Below are 9,113 nucleotides of genomic sequence, written 5' to 3' on the forward strand. Positions count from 1 at the left end.
TGTAGTCCCCTGTTTCCAGTAAGGAGAGAAGATAGACCCAAAGGAAGGCATGAACATGAGCTCGGATGGACATTAGGGCAAGTTATTCAATTCGGAATACTGGTGAAACAGTTTCAATCTCTTGGCCCAATTAATGGTCCCTCCCCCGCATTCCACCGACGATTAATACCCGTAGTTGATTTTCTTGTTGAGTTGCCAGAGAATGGTTGTTACGAAGGACTGATGGAACTGGGGCTTGCTGCCTAAATTGTTAAGCATGAAGCATCCAGTTCCATAAGTGACCTTCATTTCATTGTTGGTCAGGCTGTGAGCGTATGCGGAAGATTGCTGGTCGCCTAAGATGCATTTGATGCTGATTCCTTTCAGCACGCCTTCCCTTATGCGGCCGACATCCGAGAACGAGTCAACTATTGTGGGCAGGGACTTCATTGGAATCCCAGCAATATCCAAAAGCTGCTGGTGCCATTGCCCAGTGTTAATGTCACACAAGTATGTCCGACTAGCATTGGATGCATCTGTCACGTAGGCTCCTGTGAGATTGTAAGCAACCCAACTGTCGATTGTGCCGAACCTAACATCTCCATTTATAATTTTAGCCTTGATCTCGGGATTGCTGCTGATGATCCAGAGCATCTTGAAGAGCGTGAAATAAGTTGAAACTGGCAGCCCTGTAATATTCTTGAAATCATTGCTATACTGTTGCTCGAATGCAGTACAGATTTCGGATGTGCGGCTGTCAGACCAGACGATGGCAGGAGCTAAGGGATGGCCAGTGTTTTTATCCCAGCAGACAACAGTTTACCTTTGGTTGCATAATCCCACTCCAACAATATCCTCCACTTTGAATGATTTATCATTGTTTTGTTGGCGAGTGATAACGTTCCCTATCGCCTTGTGCACATTGCCGATGATTTCAGTAGGGTTATGTTCGAGCCAGCCTGGTTTATGACTGATTTGCTGATGACCCACAATCTCCTGATCGATCAGCTTCCCGTTCAGCTCAAACAACGAAAACTTGGTACCTGTTGTCGACTGGTCTATTGACCCTGTGTAGAGTTTCGAAGATGACAGTCCATAATTGCATCGTGCGAACATCAAGCATGGAGAGATATAGCGAGTTCTCATTATATAACAATTTTATTGATATTATCATGCAATAGATATTTCCGGACTTATTTATGAAAATATAATGCTGTGTTTTTCAGTAAACAATTTTAGACGTATTTCTCATCCACGCAACAATTCTGTTTCACTCATAAATTTTGTCGAATTCCTCGAATTTAATCGTGTAATTTGACTCTATCCTCGAAGATATGCGTTTGGGTTGGGGAATTGTTCAGAATATTTTAGAATATGGGCTTTTCGATATAGATAATAATTACTTTACTTTTAAATGCAGAACTCAACTCGCATTAAAGGATCAACTGGCCTTGCAGACGTGAAGAGAAATCATCCGTTTACAATTACGAGGGCCTGCAACCCAGGAGTCCCTGTTTTCCCAAAGAAGTGCATGTGGTCATTGGTGGAAAATGTAAAATTCATGGTCTTTATCAAAATCCATGAGGATAAACTTACAGCATCGCCAACAGTCAGAAAATGGGGTGTCTATCAGCAAATGTCCAAATTCATAAAATCCAAAAACTACATCCAATGCAGGAGCTACTATGCGGAAATAAAATAGAAATTCATGGATATCGAGGATATGATCAGTTTCTATGGCTCAACCTCCAATAATTTCGACGAGATGTACGAGAAATACAGTCTAGAGCTCATCAGCATGGGTGAGATGGATTCCAAAGAGGAAGAGAGCATAGATGCGAACAACCCAAACCCTAATATGAAAAGCATTTCTGTTATCTAAGGTGAGGAAGAGTCCCAGGCATCCAATAAGTAATGCATGCGAACCGCCAGCATGCCTAAAAGCTACCTTCGAATATTCTACCCCGAGTTACTGCATACGCTTTGTGAATAGGTATGATCACAAAACTTCGCGAATAGATGTGAGTTCACTGAGTCTGATTATATACTAATATATATATCACAGTATTAATATGAACAAAAGTGTTTATAGCATCAGTGTAAATTGGAAAGATGAGTTTCATCTAATAAAATAGGTCAGTTCATCCTATCTTCAATCGAAGAAGTCTTTGGTGATATCGCTATTGCTCTTATTTATGATTGATAAGCCAACTCTTGAGTACACTTCTAATTTCAGAGAACTATGGCTTTTACATTTATGGGACGGATATACATTTCCTTTTGATAATTTGGAGAGTCCTTAAATATATTTATTATTGCTCTTTGTGCTTATCGGAGATGCGTTGCCATTTTTCTGACAGATTAATGCGAATCGGCTTGCATAGTTCCTTTTATAATGATTTACGAATTTTAGCAGTACTTGCCGATCTCCACAGTGATGACCCAAATGGTGATTAGAGTGTGCGTGTGTTCGCATTTATTCTCTTTTAGGATTTGTTGATAATTGAACTCGTCGGCAGTGAACTTGGTTGAGGAGTTAATCTCGTTTCGGGATTAAAGTGGAGGTTGCTGGTAATTCTGGGATATCTTTGCAAATGGATGCAACTCTGAGGTCTTTGTTTATACATTGTTATTATAATTATTATAGGCCAATTTAATGTATTATTTGTGCATTTCACAATCCAGTTACGGCTGTATTTATAAAGCGGCAGAATAGTGTGATGCAAATGATAATAGGTAATAGCATGGATATATTCTTATTGAAAGGTATCGAATATTGATCAGTTGTTTGTAGACTCTTGCTCGATCTATATCAGCATTTTCTTCTTTTTCCAATTCTGATACTTTTTTAATAGAACCCTAGTCCCCACAACGAAAGCAATTGCGAACACAGTAATCAGTGCCATCCACACTTTCGACGATATTTTACTCGCATTCGATATATAGTCTCCACTCTGCGCATCTGGGTTCGGTACCCTCCACATCGGCTTGTTCATCAGGACGTGATGCATTGTCGAGAACTTGCCGTAGTACTCGGTGACCTACATTTAGAACCGCAAGACATCGAATTAGGCAGTCAAAAAATCGATAGGAGCAGAGAACGATGCATTCACCCCCACCTGCTTTTAGAGAATGTCAACAATGGGCACAAACATCATGTTTTTGTTCCCAATTTCTTCGGATGCCTCCATAAAATTGATGGCCGTCAGATTATACTAAAACTGACTATTAGTAAGCGGCACCCCCCAGAAATCAGATGAGTAATTAAACTAATGCCTGTCATATGAATTTAGAATTTCGGCATCGGTTCGCGTCTAATTTGCATTTCGGATGAGAGTGTTGTTTATGCCGAAGATATTGGTTTTGTTTATCCAGACAATATCGAGCTATGGTTTAATGTTCAGATTGCTCTCCTGGTACTCCTTTGAAACATTCTGGGATATTATTGGGAGTCGGACTGGCTTAGGGATTGGGATTGACTCACTTATATTGGTTTATTAGGGTGAGTGATATTACTATTTGAGGTAGCATTGCATTTTGAAACTTAAATTGACAGAGTTTGCTGATGATGAGTCTAAGCTATATGACTCGTCGCTGGTAAGGCAAAGTATACTTTTGTGATTCTCGCATTTCAGGCCGTAGAAGTCATAAGGGCATAAACAAATGTAATTGAGTAAGAAAGGCTATGATTTGGTGCGTGTTAAAATAGGAACACCTTCGTTGATGCATTGAGGGACTTCCAAGGCTGCAACTGCTGAGATCAGGGCAATTGCGAACAGTCTGCAAGCTATCATCATCAAATTATATAACTTGACAGTCTATTAATATTGATTATGGCACATACCCTAAAATCCAATAATCCAGTTTGTGAACATTATAAATAAAGATGCCTTGGATATTTAATTAATCAGTAGACAAATAACATGATAATTATAATTGTAAGATTAACGATAATCATGGCAGAATAGCTGGAACCGCATATTCTCAAAAAATATTAAATTCTGCAGAAATTGGGTAAGGGAGCATACGGAGTGGTCTGGAAAGCCATTGATCGGGACACTCGCTAGACTGTTGCACTCAAGAAAGTCTTCGACGCCTTCCAAAATGCAACAGATGCCCAGAGGACATTCCGATAAGTCATGTTTCTCCGATAGCTCAAAGGCCATCCTAACATTGTCAAGCTCGAACATCTCGTGCGATCTGCCAACAACAGAGATTTGTACTTGGTCTTTGATTTCATGGAGACTGACCTCCACGCAGTTATCCGGGCCAACATCCTCCAATAAGTGCATAAGAAGTATGTCATGTATCAGTAATTATCTCTTAACCATAGAATCCTTAAGGGTTTGAAGTATATGCATTCGGGTGATCTTATTCATCGCGACCTTAAGCCATCGAATATTCTGCTTGATTCAGATTGCTTAGCCAAGCTAGCTGATTTTGGGCTGGCCAGATCCGTCGCAACAATCAATCAGGCAGAAGGCTAAGCCATCATGACGGAATATGTGGCGACAAGATGGTATAGGGCACCGGAAATTCTAATGGGCTCCTCGAAGTACACCAAGTCGGTTGACATGTGGTCCATCGGCTGTATCATGGCTGAGATGTACACAGGAAAGGCCATTTTCCCAGGCACATCCACTCTGAACCAAATTGAGAAAATAGTCGAGCTTCTCGGCAGGCCCAGCAGTCGTGATATCGAGTCTCTGGATTCAGTGATGGCACGAGAATGCCTCAACCAAATTTCGCTCGGGAAGAAGAAATCTTTCACAGGCACCTTCACGAACATAAATAACCATGGCCTAGATTTATTGAGGAGGCTTCTAGTTTTCAATCCAAATAGCCGATGCACAGTTGACGAGGCTCTTCAGCACCCGTATCTCGCAGATTTTCATGATGAAAGCGAGGAAATCGAGTTCAAAGGTGTCATCCAAATACCCATCGACGAGAACACCAAATTCTCAATCAAAGATTACCGCTAGTTTCTCTATCGATAAATGAGCAAAAAGTATGATGACGGGAAGCAGGTGCGAAAACCTTAATAGAACTCTTACCAACCCCACAAAAAATACAAAACGGAAGTCCTAGGTGAAGAGTAAAAACCAAGCAAGGCTCAAACCATCAATTCCAAGGGCAGCAACTCCAACTGCCAAGACAGCTCTGACACATGGAAGGACCGGAAAAGAGATTCCTTGAAGAGTAAAGCTGACGATAAGTAGAACATTCAAGCCAAAACCTACTTCGCCCAGAGCAAATAAAAGAATAATTGGGCCAAGCAACCCGAAAGGCCGTCTATTGGCACCGATAAGAAGCCAAATATATTAGACAAAAGCCACGAGCGTAACATATACTCGTATGGCCATAATCGAAGAAAATGATATTAGGCGATAACTGGCTGAGTTGTAATTAGTTAATGAGCTGTTGCTTTTATGATTATTGAATGAGCATTATGACAATTTTGGGTTTTTAAATGGGAAATGCTGGCCCTTGATCTTATTTTATAGGCAATTAAATTCCAGCATGTTTATAAACGGAGTGATCTGGGAATTAATGCAAAATAAACTAAAGAATAATTATCGAAAAGTCAAAGCTATATCTATTGTAGTTTCCAAAACGGTATTTGTTCATTTGATAGTCAATGCCAGTTTTATCAGCAATAGAGGGCCCCATGAGAAACTGATCGGAAACTAAATGGTTTGAATCTGCATTAATAAAAGAATTATATTTTAAAGCATTGCGGCCATCATCGAATAATAATATAATTGCGATGCCAAAGGGTAAATCGAACCGAAAGAAAGTTATTTCAGAGGAAGGTCAATCCAAGAAGGATATCATCAACATCTGCAGAAACACTGAGGATATTGATGAAATCTTAGAGTATACATACTCTGAGGATGCGGACATCAGGCTTGAAGCGTGCAAGCAGCTCTGCCCGTGCCAAGTGCTCAAGGATATTGACGTTTTCTGGCAGAGAGTATTCGATATGGCAGATGACCCAGACGCAAGGATCAGGAAGAGAGTCCTCCATATTATCTGTGATGGGAGCCCCGAAAGAGTTGTCGACCAGGTCTATGAAGCACTGAGTAAGTTCAATAACGACAAAGATTCAGATATCAGGAGAACTGCACACAAAGTAATGGTGACCTATGAAAGGACAGGCAAATGGAATATTCTCTGAACATAATCCTGTTTGTTTGTTCTGATTGTCTTGGTAGTCCTGGGAGCCCTGGCTGTTCTGGTAGTCCTGACTCACACATTTGATTCAATCGACATGTTTATTTTAGCAACTGTGGAATGTTATTCGTGCTCGATCAAAGCTAGGATGAATTTTTCACGATTTAAGCTACAATAATTTTAATATAATGAGTGTGCTGGTGTAAATATAGTACTGCCGGAATTGCCATCTGCACAGCTGGTGCTCAAGGCATGACGAGGTCAAGTATATCGATTATTTTTAACAGCTCTCTCGGCAGATAGAAAAGGAATTACCCGATGTCAAAGTCATAGAGCGGAAGTCACCCGAATCTTTATAATTAAGGAAGTCGTTAGCAGGATCCGAAAAGGAGCACACCAACAGAAGCAATGGGGAGCAAGATATGTTCCCAAGATTTGGTGCATTCGAAATATATTTTGACAACGTCCGCATCTTCTCCAAAATCAAATCGAGAAAGTGGCCCAAGTTTGATAAGATTATTGAACAGCTCAGGGGATTTGCATAGGCGAAGAGCAATGGCCACAGCCTGTTTGATTTTGATATTGACTATGTTCCAGAGGCAACTCCCTAAATGATCCAAACCAATGACGACGACTATAACATACGCAATATCTTTAGGGTCCGCAAAAAAAATGATCTCTAGCACTTCTCGAGAACTATTTCGATACAGCGTGGGCTCAAACAAGGCATTATTCGTCAATCCAAAGCCCCAGGAGCCAACCCTTAAAGATACCTATAAGAAAGGCATCACATCATTGAGCAATAAAGCCGAGGAACTAAAAGATCAGGAGCCGCTGTAAAAGTCTATCTGCAATAAATTTATCCAAGGACCGGAATAGCTTTAGAGAATAAAAGAAGACAGCTCCTGCTTATCCATAATGAACACTAAAATTTAATAACCATTGAAAATTAAAAGGGATAAAAATAATTCTATCGAAAATCAAGCGTGCAATCGAGAAATGCTAAAAGATTAGCGCCTATTGATAAGCCGACAATCAGCCACAACTTCCAAAACGAATCTGAATTCTCGGAGGAGGCAACAATATAATTGCAGAAACCTTCATAAAAGAAGTTTGGAGCCTATCGCGAGCAAAGAATGGTTGCGATCAAAAAATCAAAAGCCTAACTCAAATAGCAAACATTTAAAGCTTCCGATTATGTGGAAAGTAAAGGGTTAAATAAACAGTAAAGCAAAGATCTAAATAAATAATAGAGCAAAGAGTTAAATAAACAATAGAACATAAGTATGGCCAAATAAACCAGAATCGATGGCCCGGCCATGAAGCCCGCATAAACCGACCAGTCAATAAAACAGACTGATACTAAACATATATAATAAATCTTGCAACAAAATAACAAACCATAAACTAAAGCCCCTTAAAAATAAACACCTGAACAACAAAACCCAATTGAATAATACGAGAAATACCCATAACAAATGCAATCACAAATAAATGATTAAATCGAATTCGCCAAACAAAGTAGAACAGCAGATAATAATCAGATGTGCATCGAACTAGACGAAAAAGGATCAGAGTATTAATAATTAAACAACTCTGTTCAATAGATTAGTGATAAGGATTAAAATTTAGATGAAACTAAAAGATTGGAGATTATTGATGTAAACTAAAGTGGTATCCACGAAGGCATTAAGGATGTTGAAAATGATAATGCTGTTCAAGATAACAATGCAGATGATGGACATAGCAATAATATTGATCAGAATGAGAACAGCAATAACTTGAAAGATGCTGGGTGCAATGGACATAACAAAAATAGAACTAGTTTTAAGAACTCTATTATAGTGCAATAATCACAATAACAGTTGAAAAAGAGCCTAGAATTTCATGAATCGCAGTAACTGTCTGTTCCTTGTGAAGCTATGAAATTCGATTGTGAATGGAATGCCAAGTACATCGGTCAATAATACCATCTCATCACAGATAGTAACAAGTCCAGTTTAATAACTCTACTGCAGAGATAATCACATCAAATAACATAGTATCCTCAAAAATAATAACAGAAGCAATAATAAAAACAATCGCATCACCAATAAAAACAATAGCATAAACAATAGGAAGAGTAAAACAAACCCAGCAAAGATATAGCCACGCTAAAAACTAACCAAAAAGACTTATAATCACACAACCCCTAAAACAAACAATCAAGTCAACACCATGAGAAACAATACGTAAAGAAACAATAAATAAACGAATAAGCTAACAAAAAGAAGACGAGCTTATTCGATGCAACGCAGTTTGAGTGCATTGAGTGGGAGACATCCATTATTGATAACTAATGCGCCGTTTACAAAAAAGGGGAATCAGCATTATTCACTCAACATCAGCAGACACTACTGAATAGTAAGAGTTAGAGAAATGATAATAAAAAAGCTGGGTCAATGAAGATAAACCCAAATTAGTGCTAATGGAACGCAATCTATGAAGACATGAATTACAAATTGGTGAGAAAGTGAATGAATAGGTCTGTTAATTAATATATTTAATATATTTGAATTTCTAGCATTCTAGCAGATTATTAATGCATCCACTAATTGCGTTCATACAACATGATCACGCTAATTGCAAACTGATTACACTACCTCAATGTGATGCTATGCTATTATGTTATGCGATGCGATACTGTAGCCAAAGAAATATAATAAAAACAGTTATTGAAGACATAATAAATAGCACTAAATATTGATGCGTTTCATGATAAACTTACTGTTAAGTGTGATATTGCTGCTTTTATTGGCCTGCATTTCTGCTAATTGGGCTGATAAATATATTGTTTAATTCATTATTAATAGCAATATGCGCAATCGATACTTCTCCCCCTCCTGGGGTTGGGGTTGGGGTTGGGGTTGGGGTTGGGGTTGGGGTTGGGGTTGGGGTTGGGGTTGGGGTTGGGGTTGGGA

General features: G+C 39.1%; 1 pseudogene; it reads left to right on the forward strand.

The window, feature by feature from the left end:
• The first annotated feature begins 3,935 nt into the window (after positions 1-3,935).
• Positions 3,936-5,067, forward strand: LOC148299582 (extracellular signal-regulated kinase 2 pseudogene; annotated as a pseudogene).
• Positions 5,068-9,113: the final 4,046 nt, after the last annotated feature.

The sequence above is a fragment of the Brachycentrus maculatus genome, unplaced genomic scaffold, assembly GCF_059751285.1.
Source record: "Brachycentrus maculatus isolate JH-2025_06_01 unplaced genomic scaffold, ASM5975128v1 h1tg001064l, whole genome shotgun sequence".
Lineage (NCBI taxonomy): Eukaryota > Metazoa > Arthropoda > Insecta > Trichoptera > Brachycentridae > Brachycentrus > Brachycentrus maculatus.